Raw genomic sequence first — 13,737 nt, forward strand, 5'->3', positions numbered from 1 at the left:
AGGGACAGATCCGCAGAATCTGGAGAAGGAGCTGTATGGAGAGGGCTACCTTAAATAGAGGGACTCAGCTAACTCGTGGTGACCAGGCAGGGAAGGAACCAAAGGAATAAACACCCTGACCTAATTTTCCTCCTCTCCTATTGGTGCTTTCCAGTGGTCGAATCCAGTGGGGAGTGAGCGCGTGACAAGCCTGTGTGGCTTCTGGGGCACAAGGCTCAGAGAGTGATCTGGGGGAGTCAGAAGAAAATAACCAGCTCCTAAATTAGAACTTAAGAAAACTTGAAGGAAATAAAGTGAAGGAGATAAAGTCCAAAATCAAATTCTGTTACCTTCATGTTGTAAAATGCCGAAGAAATTTAAGTCCAAAATTTGTTCTTTTTAACTTAATGTTCTACTTAGTCTCAGCTAGAGCAATTTGTCAGTGCTTGGTAGAGGTGGGTTTCTTTTAAAAGCTGCAGGCTGGGCTCTCTCCTTCTGGAAAGGGTGTAGATCCTTCAGGGCCTCAGAAGTTGTTCTAGCTTAATGCCAAATGTTTTGTGAGCTACACTTAAAGAGACCAAATGATAAACAGGCCACATTAGACTATCACAGCTCTGTGTGCACACGCAGCAAATTTTGAAATGAGCCAATCCCCGGTTTCTAGAACAGTTATACAAGGCAAAATAATGTTCCCAGAATCCAGAGCCCGGGATCTAGTCTAACCAAATATTGTTTGTCAAAGACCACAGTATAGACTCAATGGTATTGGAGTGAAGGAGCACAGACAGAGAAAATATTCTCGATTGACTTTGCTGTCATTCTAGTCTGTCCATGCCAGTTGGTCCAGAAGTCATAAATTCAAATGGGAGAAGTCAGCAAGAGGTTAGTTTTTCCGTTATGCACATATGGGGGAAAATCCACCTCTGTGTGCCATCTCCTCCTCCAGGTAGTGCCATTTGAGACACCACTGCTGTTTTTCAAAGTGTGTACATTTCTAATGTGGAGACTCCAGACAGAAATCTTGTTCGAGGAGACCTTCTTTCTCATCCTGTATTCAAAGTCTCTTATTTGTGCATTTCTTCCTGGTACTGTTTATCTGTGCCCGACATTGATAGTCTAAACCTCGAACCTCTACCTGTGGAGCACAGGTGGAACTCGGGTGTAGTGTGTGCTAAAGTCCTTTCAGCATAATCGAAGCACATGTTGTTCTGTCTCCTGTCTGTAGGCCTATGCATAAAAAGACTGCTTCCTGTAGTTGAATTTTGCCTCAGCCACACCTGCTTAGGAAGTTGCACCTGTGTGGTTCAAGGTCAAGCAGCAGTATCCCACATCCTGAGTCTGCCCCAGTCAGCTCTAGTTCAGTCCTTTGATGAAGTCTGCAGCCCCACCTCCCTTACAGCTGTCATCTGCCTAGGCCGCTGTATGCACTGCCCCAAAGAAAGAGCCTCCATAAGCTGTGGTCACCACCAAGTGGAAAATACCATGGGGTTTAAGGCTTAAAGTCTTTCAAGCCAGGGCAGAAAAAAACCCAATTGTATAATTGTAAACTCAAGATAGCCTGATATGACTTTCTACACATGGTCAAAGTCAAAAAAACTGAAGCTAAGTATCACAGCTACCCCAGAAGCCTCAGTTACTCTCAGTGTATGTCAGTCCTCAAATTTTAGTTCTCCTTTCTCTTACAAAAACCCTGGCCCGATATACCAGATATTTCCTCCCTCAAAAGTAAGTGCAGCCCTCCTTACCCACCATAGGGTAAATCTTATGTGCTGACCTGGAGCAGTAAAGAATATCATCTTTTGAGGGGAATTTGGCTCCTAAGAGAAAGGAGAGAGGAAGGAGCCAGGTACCGCGTGCTCAGTTTATCTTTCTGGGGCGACCATGAAGGTGCACTGCTTACATCTTATGCAGCGGGGAACATAATTGCCTTACTGCCCCAATTTCTCCCCCTCTGGAGCCAACTCTGCAATTGCTTTGAGGCCACCTGCTGCTCTCAGTTAGTGACTGAACACGGTTTGGGGACTGGTGCCAGCCCATTCCTGAAGACTCCTCTAATGGGCAGCCTTAGCTTGAGGTCCCCTGTTGGCCTTGCCAAACCTCTCTTCAAATGGCACTGCACTCTGATACTCTTAGCAGTTCTCCTTAGCAGGTGTCAGGCCTGCATCATGTTATGAAGACTCTCTTCCTTGTTCCCTGGCTCCCTTCTCCTCCATCACCCGCATTTCTCCCAGTAAACTGCGTGTGTGATCCCATCTTGCATCTGCTTCTCAGAGGACTTGAACTAACAGACATTCCAGATTCATTCAACTGTTAGGTGATTCTGCCCATCTCCTCTAGGACTGAGTGAGGGGAAGGAGAGAGACAAGAGTGTGGAGCTAATAAATATCCCTCCATGTGGAATATGACATCAGGATTGGGAAATAAGCTGCACTCCCTGTGGTTTCATTATGAGAAGTTAGGGAAGTTAGAGTATATCCAGTCTTTCGCCTGCTTCAAATATGTCTACATCAAAATATGTCTTCATGGAGTTACCAGGAGCAGAATTTTGAACAGACCCTTGATATGGCCTCATATAGCTTTTCCTTGTGATGAGAAAATATAGCTGATTGATTAACCAGTTGAATAAAAGTGTCAGTCGTTGACTTTTTAATTTCAAATTCCAAGTAATTGCTATTGCATCTTACAAATGCTATGACCTCCTGATTCTTTCTTTTTAGTGTATTCCTATCTATTTGGCTAAAATTGTCAGCATCCATTCAGTTGCCCAGCCTAGAAATTTTGATTCATCTCTTTCCTTTATGGTCCGTAGTTAATCAATCATCAAGTGCTTTAGAATGTGCCATTCAGAGATATCCAGAATCTATACCCTCCTTTCCATTCTTTCTGATACTCTTCTTGTCCTTAAACTTGACCTTTTAAATAGCCTTGTTACAGTCTTCTGTCTTTAGCCTCTTCGTTATTCCAATTGATTCTTTTTCTAATCTATAAGCCAAATTATATTACTCTCTTGCTTAGAAATTACTTTCCATTACCTGTAAGATGAAGTTAAGACTCCTTATCCTGATGCAAAAAGTCCTGAACGCTCTGACCTCAACCTCTCTTTAGAGAGCCCTGCCAGTAAGACTCCCTTCTTCGCCTGCCCCGTCCTAGTCACTCTCCATCATTGGCTGTTCCTTATGCTTGCTGGTTGTTTCACTGCTCCGCGTAATCGTGAATCTTTTTCTTTAGGCTTTGTGTTTTATTTTGTCTTTCCACTTTCCTTCATCTGATAGCTTCCTCCATATTCTTTAAAGCCTGGCTCATAATCATATCCTCTAAAAGGACTTCCAGGGTTTCCCAGGCAGCACGAATCGTATCTAATCTTTGCTCTTAAAACATTATGTATATATATGTAGATCTACCATGGCACTTTTCGGTTATAATTTAATTTTTTCCTCATGTGTCTTTGTTCCTTTTGATTGTAAACTCCAATGAGGGTAGGCAGTTCTGGTTGGCACATAATGAATATTATTGAATTTAAGTGAAAATTTCAAGATATAGAAAAGGGGTCTAGGAATCGTCAACATTAAAATGTATTTCTCCCTTAACATACATAATTCTTTGTAATAAGTAGTAAACAAATTCTAAATAATATATAACAAATTATACAAATTAAAGCAAGAGAGCCTTGCTACAGCCTAATTTTCAATATCATGAAATTTTTAAGATTTTGGTCTTCATCAAAAGGACTGTAATATGTGGAATTACTTAAATTGTCTTATTGCACCCAGAGGTCTCATATCATTAGCTCCAAAGAAAAGTTTTAGCTTAGGGTATAGTGAAATCATAAGTCCAAAACTGATTGAATATTTTATATGCATTATTTCTTCCTGTTCTCTCTTTTTTGTTTTATTGTCAATTCTTTTAATCAGAAGCAAAAATAACCAATACAAGCAAAAAGAAGCTAAATGTAGTTGTGTGTACTTGTCGGTTTTGAACTAAATTAGTAAAACAAATACTAAAAAATGTCTATGTAGCTGATAAACTATACACATATATAAGCAACATTAATGAAACATTCATACTGAGTACAGATTCATTTTGGCAAACTCTTAGTTATTCTTTCTGAAAGAGAGGAGAAGATGTATAACCTCTCTGGGTCTCAGTTTCCTCAGTTGTAAAATAAAAAGGTTGGACTAGGCTCATTCGTTTATTCGGAATGCTGGTGTGCCAGCTGCTAGTGCTGGAAATACAAAGATGAGCAAGATAGACAGAACCTCTGTCTTCTAGCGACTCAAAGGACGTAGGTCAATTTGAAATTCTTTCCCTCTAGGGTCTCATCAACATAACATGGTGGCATAAATTAAATGAGATGCGTAATGAAATGTTATTCCATATTTGCTTTTTTATTCAGAAGCATATTTTACTTACGTTTATATGACTAAAATTTCTTGTTGGAAGACAAGTTTTAATGGTTGAATTGGGATAAACATTTTGTCACTCTTTTGTGTAGTCTCTGGCTCTTAACTTTAAACAACAGAAAGTTGGTCAGTGTAGTGACCACACGTAGACTAGGGTTTAGTCAGACACATGCACTTTAATTTCCAAACAGAGTCTTTTTATAGAGATTTCACTGCACACCTACTCTTACTCAATTCTAGATTGGCATTATTGTCAGTGGTCTTGTATATGACTTGGTAATGGGAATAGGGAATTTTTCTATTGCTTTAAATGTTGTGCAGAGGGGAGATGGATTCAAAAATATAAATTATTTAGCCCACTTTTAAAATGGACAATGGATGATAAATAAGGAGGACAAACAAGTAAGAAAATATTCACTGTCTTAGTAAATTCTGCCCCATGGAGGTTTTGGAGATCAATCCCAGAATGATATAAAGACACTCAGAGGAAGATAATGACTTCAAATCCATATTATAAATGATTTTCATTTTCAATTGCTAAGTATGTATTTGTTAATACCATGTGAGATATGTTCACTATCAAAATCTGATCAAATGCTAAGAAGTAGTCTTTAGAAAGAATCTCTTTAGAATCAGAAGACCTGCCACTGTACTTGTAAAAATATGATCCCAATACACTGCAGCCATATTATATTACTACTAAGTGAAGAAATGTGTGATAAACAAGTCAGTGGTAAAGCAGGTACATTTCAGCTCACTTTTCCACTTACAGATTGGAAAACTGTAATATTCCTTAGTGTAACAAGAATATTTTCATGGTATTAAACCAGTGTGGACTTTTTTCCCCAGTAATTTTATGTCTTTCATATGAAGAGCCACGCCTTGTAACTCAGATTATACTATTTATTCTTTAATGTATAGAAGATACCTCTTCTATTGTCGAGGCTGGGAACTGAGGGTTAATGTGTCCTGGGGAGGAGGAAGATATAATGGAGGAGAAGTCTTTGCTAAAGAGAATGCAGAAGTAGGATAACCTCCTTTTCTGAACGTGTGAGTTTGGGAAGGGAGGAGAGATGAAGAGATGTGGCAAAGAGGTCAGATTTACATGCCCTCATTTTCCTTTCTTGGGAATAGAACCCAGTATATATAGTGGAAGCATTCACACATGTGTGGAAGAATCTGACCACATCGTGGGGTCCAGTGGAAGCAAGCTGAGGGGAGACTGCAGAACTCACAGAGAATCTCATATTTGGGCCTATGCAATATGATAAGAGTGAAAACACAAGTATGGTGAAGGGAGTTGGCTAGTAGATGACGTGAGGCAGCATTCATGGCTCCACAGGTGTGCACAGAGTATGAAGGGATTAAGAAATTTCCTTATCCTCTGGTGAGAGGATGTGGAGGGGATGATAGCGTCGGTGGACCATCAGAGGCCCAAAAGTGAGACAAAGAGATCTCTTTGTGCGGGACCTCATGACCAGAGTCACAGATCTAAGACCACAAACTCTCATGGTGGATGTAATCGTGATGCTTCAGTAGACTCATCACACAGTGGCAGGCCCCAGTTCAGGAATTAGATCAGACCAGTCACATCACAACGGAAACTAGAGAGGATCTAAAGGACGCTGCAGAGATGCAGGATCACCTCTGCTGTAACACCATGAGGCCCTCATCTTCCCAGACACTGTATAGGGGTGGATCCAGGAGAGAGGGAATATTCCAGTTACTACTACTATGCGATAAACCACTCACTCACTGGTGTAAAACAACCGTTTTATTATGCTCTTGGATTTTGTAATCAGAAATTTGGACAAGGCATAGTGAGAATGATTTTTCTTTACCGCATGGTTGTGAAGCCTTATCTAGGAACACTCACTGGCCGAGAATGACTTGATTACTGGAGCTGGAATCATTGAGAGGTGTCTTCACCCACATGCCTAGTGGCTGACGTTGGCTGTTGGTTAAGACCTCAGCCGGGGCTGCCAACCAGAGCTCCTCTAAAACTCTCCATTTGGCCCAGTTTTCAAAACGTAGAAGCCTCAGAGGAGCTGGACTCCTTATATGGTGGCTCAGGGTTCTGGAAGTGTCCCAGTGGACAGGATAGATATTACATCACTTTTTATCACCCAGCTTTGGAAGTCACATAAGCATCACTTTTGTCATACTCTATTGTTTGGAGCAATCCAATTATGAAATAATTATTTAATAGTTATATATTACATAATAATTATGAAACATTTGAATTATAGAAAATACTATATTATATATAATGCAAATTACATATATGTCACTTAGATATGTAAAGGAGCTTAAATATATAGATATAAGTTACACATAATTGGTATGTGTAATAATAACATAAACACTTGTGAGTGCACTAACTTGAAGGTTTTTTATGAGGTTTACCTTGTTTTGTCATTTAGGACATACTCCTTTGTTTCTTCATTTTGCCTGACTCTCTGTGTTGCTTTCTATGCATCACACAAAACAGCCACCTCTCGTAGTCTTGAAGGAGTGGCCTCGTGTAGGAGATGAGCCTCATCTTTCAACTGTGCCCTCGCTCTTGGTTGTCTCTTACATCTTTGTGATTGTCCAAACGGCCTATTTATTTTTAACAGCTCCCAGTAGCTGAGGGTGCGCGAAGACCTGTCAGTGTCCCAAAGGGGAGGATCTCACTCAGCACCTAGGTTCAGGCTGGTTGGAAGCCAGATCCTCAGGCAGCAGCTTTTACAGTATGTAAATATATGCAGTCCTAGGGACCACAAGCGTAAGTCCCGCTGGCCACCAGTGCCAGGCAATATAGAGGTGTCCCCTGGTGCCAGCTGCAGAGACCTGGGCACTAGACACGTGTGAAAGCTCCCCTGGGGGAGATACTGATACCCTGGACCACAGCAGACGGAGAGAGAGTGCAAAGATGCCACCTACCAGTCTCCATCCCTGGAGAGCCCCTCAGTGTGTGTCAGATCAGATGCCTGCCCCTCAGGCCACGCTCCAAGACAAGTAAATGAGCCTCTCCTAGACTAAGTCTTGGATGGCACACCTTGATCAGTGCTTCCTTGCTGGGCCCTGTGGCCAGTGAGTCCAAGTGCCCAGCCCTAAAAGAGCTGTTTCTCAGATCACTATAGTCTTGTGGGTCTTCTGGATAGGAGCCCCGGTGGTTTTCAAAGCTAGATGTTTTGGAGGCTTGTTTCTCAGGTGCAGATCTTGAAAGTTGGGATTGTCCCATGTGGGGTTCAAACCCTTTGCTCCTCAGGGAGAAACTCCACGTTTTGAGTTCCCTCCCGACTGTGGGACTGTGAGCCAGCCGCTGCACTGGGCGTGGGGTTTGTGGCCCCATGTGTCCCAGCCTCTTCTACCTGCTTTGGTGTGTGCCTTCTCTCCTTCGCCCAAAGTGTTGGAGTTGCTCAGCCAGTTTTTAGTTTTTTTCCAGGGAAGTTCTTCCGTAAGTACCTGTAGATTTTGCATGTTCGTGGGAAGTGGTAAATTCAGGATCCCCTTATGTCTCCATCTTGACTAGAACTTTAGACCCCATTTCTTGATGAGGGGTGAAAGAGCATATTGTAGAAGAGCAAGTGGGACGGGAGACATTATTCTGGCAATCTTTGGAAAGTACAGGGAAAATCCATGGGACACATTTATGTGAAAGGGAGTGTTGCACACTAAAAGAAGACGAGTTAAACCCTAAGTGACTGAGACAGTATTAATTGGAGAGTTTCAATTTCCCGGTTAGTCAGTGGAGTGTGGTTCATGGAAAAGATTAGAATTGTTTTCTTTTTCACATATTGTAGTAGTAGACAGTTATTTTGTAATCTCATTCTGTTATCCTAATTGATTTGGGTTTAATTTTGAAACCACTATATTTCTCAGTCAGTGACGTTTTAATAGCTAGCCTGTATCTCCAGTGCCTAATCTAAGGTTCAACTGTCCAGGAACAAACATTTCTCCCTTGCTCTGTAGTCAAACAGTCTTTTGAATACCTCCAGATGATGATTGCCTATTTCTTGGGGTGCTCAAAAGTTCTTCACCTTAAATACCAGTCTCTGATGTCTTTGAGAATACCTGTGTCTTCCAGTTGTTAACAAATTCTTCAGATTGAACAGCACTTCTAAAATTGCTTTTAAAAATGATATCTTTCCTTATTAGTCCTCAAGTGATTATTCCTCATGTCCCCTTGCCGCCAGTCCCAGGTGAATTTTGTATATGCCATCTAGTCTATTTACTAAATTGGAATTTCTAATTGTCCCCCAATTAGTTGAAAAAAATCTCTCTAGTCGCATCGGAAACACACAGAAACATCAACATATTTATTAAGATTGGGAAATTATGGCTATTACACCATGACCAAAATGGGGCATAAAGCAGAGAAATTTTCCCTTGTAAGGTTTTGGGATGGAGTGGGGAATTGAGTACTCAAATGAGAATGCACCCATGCTGCAGAGAGATGAAATTCCCTGCAAGTTAGAGATGATTCCTACAACTGAACCCCAGGAAAGGTGAGGGAGCCAGGAATGCCCCAGGAAGAGCTCGTGCCGCCTCGGGCCAGTGTGCAAAGGAAGCCAAGAAGCTGTCTGCCCTCCTGGTCATTTTGCGTGAGCTGACAGGCATTCCAAAGATGGGGAATTTTAGACGGCGTAAGCAACCTTAGTATCTGTCATTTACTGACTTAATGCTTGCTTTTCTTTTTTCCCCTGCTTCTTCTCCCCAAAGCCCCCCCACCCAGTACATAGTTGTATATTCTAGTTGTAGGTCCTTGTGGTTGTGCTATTTTTAATTTTAGTGTTAAAGAATGTGTATTCCTATAATCTTGTAGTAAATACATTTAAATAGAGTGTGTCCTGTGTGTTTTAGCTATTTTTACACTTTCTAGGGGAAGACAGGAATTCATAGAAGGCCGACTTGACACGCAGCCACAGTTCGCTGTTATATCTAGTATTTGTATGCTATCATATGTAATATTCTGTTTCATGATGATGTAGTTGAAAAGGTTTTAGACTCAAGACTGTATTTTGGTCACAATTTTGCTATTAAATAAGAAATTATTTCTCTTTTCTGGGCCTTTAGTTTCCTTATGTTAAATAATAAAAGATGTTGTAGGGGCCGGCCCCGTGGCCGAGTGGTTAAGTTCGCGTGCTCTGCTTCAGTGGCCCAGGGTTACGCAGGTTCAGATCCTGTGTGCGGGCATGACACCATTCATTAGGCCACACTGAAGTGGGATCCCACATGCCACAACTAGAAGGGCCCACAACTAAAATATACACCTCTGTATTGGGGGGATTTGGGGAGAAAAAGCAGGAAAAAAAAATAAGATGGCAATGGTTGTTAGCTCAGGTGCCAATCTTTAAAAAAAAAAAGGAAAAAGATGTTTTAGATAAAATAATTTGAAAGTTTCCACCCAGCATTATGAGTCTATTAGTTTCTTTTATTTTAAGGAGATGATGAATAATAATAAAGAATCTGTAGTTTGTGCACAAAATGGTTGTCATGTATATCTACTTAGTTACACACTGACATTTATGAAGAAAATGTATGAGGTGGTTTTGACTATTTTCTTGTCTATATAACTTTACATAGATTTTGAAGAATCCTGATGAAATAACTGAAGTATTCTTTATTATAAAGGTGGAAAAAATTTTCTGGACATTAGCACAGCACTTTAAATAAATTTAGAAATACCACAAATTAATAAATGTGAAATTAAATTATCCTTGAACTTTGGGCATATGAACTAAATTTAATTTTGTTGTATGATACAAATGCTTCATTTCTGATCATGTGGAATAATAGAAAAATAAACTAGTGGAGATAGTAGAATACTTGGGTGAGAAAACAGTCAGTTTAAGTGCAAATAACTAAGAAAGATTACTGATAGGTGTGAAAAAGAAAAGAAAAAACTTACCTCATTTTGAAAATTATTGTGAAAGATAATATACTTGTTTTAGAAAAAGGCGTCTAAATATTTAAGCTTTTTTTAGATTGAGAGTGTATTATCTTAAATTGTGATTTATATATATATATATATATTTTTTTTTTTTTAAAGATTGGCAGTTGAGCTAATATCTGTTGCCAATCTTCTCTTTTTTTCCTCTTCTTCTTCTCCCCAAAGCCCTCCAGTGCATAGTTGTATGTTCTAGTTGTGAGTGCCTCTGGTTGTGCTATGTGGGACGCCGCCTCAGCATGGCCTGACGAGCGCTGCCATGTCTGTACCCAGGATCTGAACCCGCGAAACCCTGGGCCACCAAAGCGGAGCGGGTGCACTTAACCACTTGGGCACAGGGCTGGCCCCTAAATATTTTCGATATCTGGTTACATTTGAGATTTTACTTAGTATTAAATTACAGAAACGATTACCTAAGCATAGATGAAGCACATTATTTTGGAAACCACTAAAGCATAATCATTTTTACAGGGTGAAGAATAGAAATGGATTTGCAATATTTTTCTTTTGCAGAATGGAGTTCCATTAGAGGTAGTTTATATGCTTTTTAGCCAGAATTTTTTTTTCCCCACCAACGTTGTATGTGAAATTGCCATTTATGATAGATTTAAAAATTGATTCGAATGGTGCTGGTGACCCTGAGCACAGTTCCCTTGGCCATTCAGTTCTCTTCCTTTTCTCACCCAGCAAGGCTCCTTCTATACCCCAGAACCCTGGACATCAGAAGAGCAGTTTTAAAATCAATACCTTATTGTATAAAGTAATTCTATATTGGTATATAAATGGCAACTTTAATTTATTACATGACCAATATTTGAGAAAGATAGACATTATTTGCTGAAATTTTTTCAGAGAAAGCTGAGTACCATATGATTTCACTCACAAGTAGAAGATTAAAAACAACAACAGAAACAACAGCAACGACAAATAAACACAGGGATAGCGATGTTAGATTGGTGGTTGCCAGAGGGGACGTGGGGAGAGGAGGGCGAAAGGGGTGACGGGGCACATGTGTAGGGTGATGGATGATAATTAGACTTTGGGTGGTGAATATGGTGTAGTCTACACAGAAATGGAAATCTGATGATGTAGACCCGAAATTTATGTAATGTTATAAACCAGTTTTACCTCAATAAAATAAATAAAGGAGCTTTAAAAGTACAAAAAAATCCAAATGATTGTTTCCTTACTAATAGATACTAAATCCTTATGTCTCACAGAGAGTGGCATATGAAGGAAAGGTAATCTAGTTTAAAATGATGTTTCAGATCACCTAGAAATGCCTACATGGACTAGGCAGCTTATATGTAAGACATCACTGGCTGTCCTCAAGCAAATGAAACAAAGTATGGCTCCAAGTTTGTTCAAATTTCTTCATTAAAATCCTGGCTAGAATCAGATGTTTGTGAAAAACACAGCACTATTGATTTATCAAAATGGTAGGAAACATACTTTATTTTTATTGAATCTCCTCACTTGAAAGATTTAAAATGACTGGAGTGTCAGATCTGAGTGTTTCCTGGATGTTAATGCGTTACTCAGATTTACTCAGATGAGGTGAGTAGTGGCTGGAAGTCTCTCCAGTGTGTTTTATGGCGTTTACATCGTGTTTGTCTTTGTAGAATGTTTGCCACTGAGCATCTTCCTGAGAAGCAGTCAATAAATACTTGACTGACAGGATACAGAGCTACTAGGCTAACAGATGTCTTTGTTGGCAATCTCAATATAGCAAAAGCAGACTGACTTCTCATTGTTCACATGCTTTCCTGTCTTCCTCGATTTTCTGTCACCTTAGTCATAAACACTCCATCATCTCCTGTGAGCACGTCATCTCAGATTCACCTTCCCTTTTTCCCATCTCCTATTCCAGTAGTCAGCAAATCAAGACAAGTTATCATTTTCCTAACCCCATGAAACCATACCATATTTTTAAACCAAAACCTCCATTCCCTTGAGTCAGAACTGGATTATCCATGTGGGAAACTGGACAAAGGCCTGTTGGTCCTCAGATTAGCTTTTATTCTTCTAGAAGGGGAGAAGCAGCATCACCAGCCAACTGTAACAATAGTCTTGCCTTGGTAATGACATCACACTGGACATCACTTATCCTTGAAAACTTTCAGGGTAGTTTGATGTTATAAAAATTATCCAAGCCCCTGAGGTCTCAATTAGACACCTCTATTTGTGGGCCAGTGGTGTAATCATATTGTGCTAGGAACTGCCAGAGAGAAACCAAATGTGGTCTGCTTTGAGTGAGAGCACTTAAAGGACCTTATAGGCAGAGAGGCAGTATTGTATTGTGGTTAAGAACACAGACTCTGGAGCGGGACTACCTGAGTTCAAATCTCTCTTCCGACACTTAATAGATGTGCAACTTTGGGCAAGTTCCTTAACTTATCTAGCCCTCCATTTCCATGTGTCTTAAATGAGGACTACGAAAATCACTACGAAATCACTTGTGGAGCTGTGGGAATTAAATGAGTTAATATAGGTAAGACACTAACACGTGGTAAACCCTATGTGTGTTTGCTATTGTCTTTAGTTGGCAGGACACTTCTCTGTCTCTTCATTTCTCTTTTCTCCTTGCTATGTGCTAACAATGCCTCTCCCAGGATTTATTTGAATTAGTTAATATGCTTTTAAAATTTTTATCTCATTAATTAGTTAATTAATTTTTTATTGATGTAACGTTGGTTTATAACATTATATAAATTCCAGGTGTACATCGTTATATTTCAGTTTCTGTGTAGACCACATCATGTTCACCACCCAAAGACTAACTACCATCCATCACCATACACACATGCCCTGTCACCCCGTTCGTCCTCCTCCCTCTCCCATTCCTCTCTGGTAACCACCAATCTAATCTCTGTCTCTATGTGTTTGTTGTTGTTGTTGTTGTTATCTTCTACTTATGAGTGAGATCATACGGTACTTGACTTTCTCTGTCTGACTCTTTTCACTTAGCATAATACCCTCATGGTCCATCCATGTTGTTGCAAATGGCGAGATTTCATTTTTTTTTTTATAGCTGAGTAGTATTCCTTTGTGTATAAATACCATATCTTTTTTATCCACTCACCCCTTGATGGGTACTTTGGTTGTTTACAAGTCTTGGCTATTGTGAATAATGAACATAGGGGTGCATATATCTTTATGAATTCATGTTTTCATGTTCTTTGGATAAATCCAGCAGTGGAATAGCTGGATCATATGGTAGTTTTATTCTTAATTTTTTGAGGACTCTTCATACTGTTTTCCATAGTGGCTGCATCAGTTACATTCCCACCAGCAGTGTATGAGAGTTCTCTTTTCTCCACATCCTCTGTAACACTTGTTATTTCTTTTCTTGTTAATTAAAGCCATTCTGATGGGCATGAGGTGAAACATCATGGTAGTTTTGACTTGCATTTCCCTAGTAAT

Source organism: Equus quagga, chromosome 16 (assembly GCF_021613505.1).
Source record: "Equus quagga isolate Etosha38 chromosome 16, UCLA_HA_Equagga_1.0, whole genome shotgun sequence".
Classification (NCBI taxonomy): domain Eukaryota; kingdom Metazoa; phylum Chordata; class Mammalia; order Perissodactyla; family Equidae; genus Equus; species Equus quagga.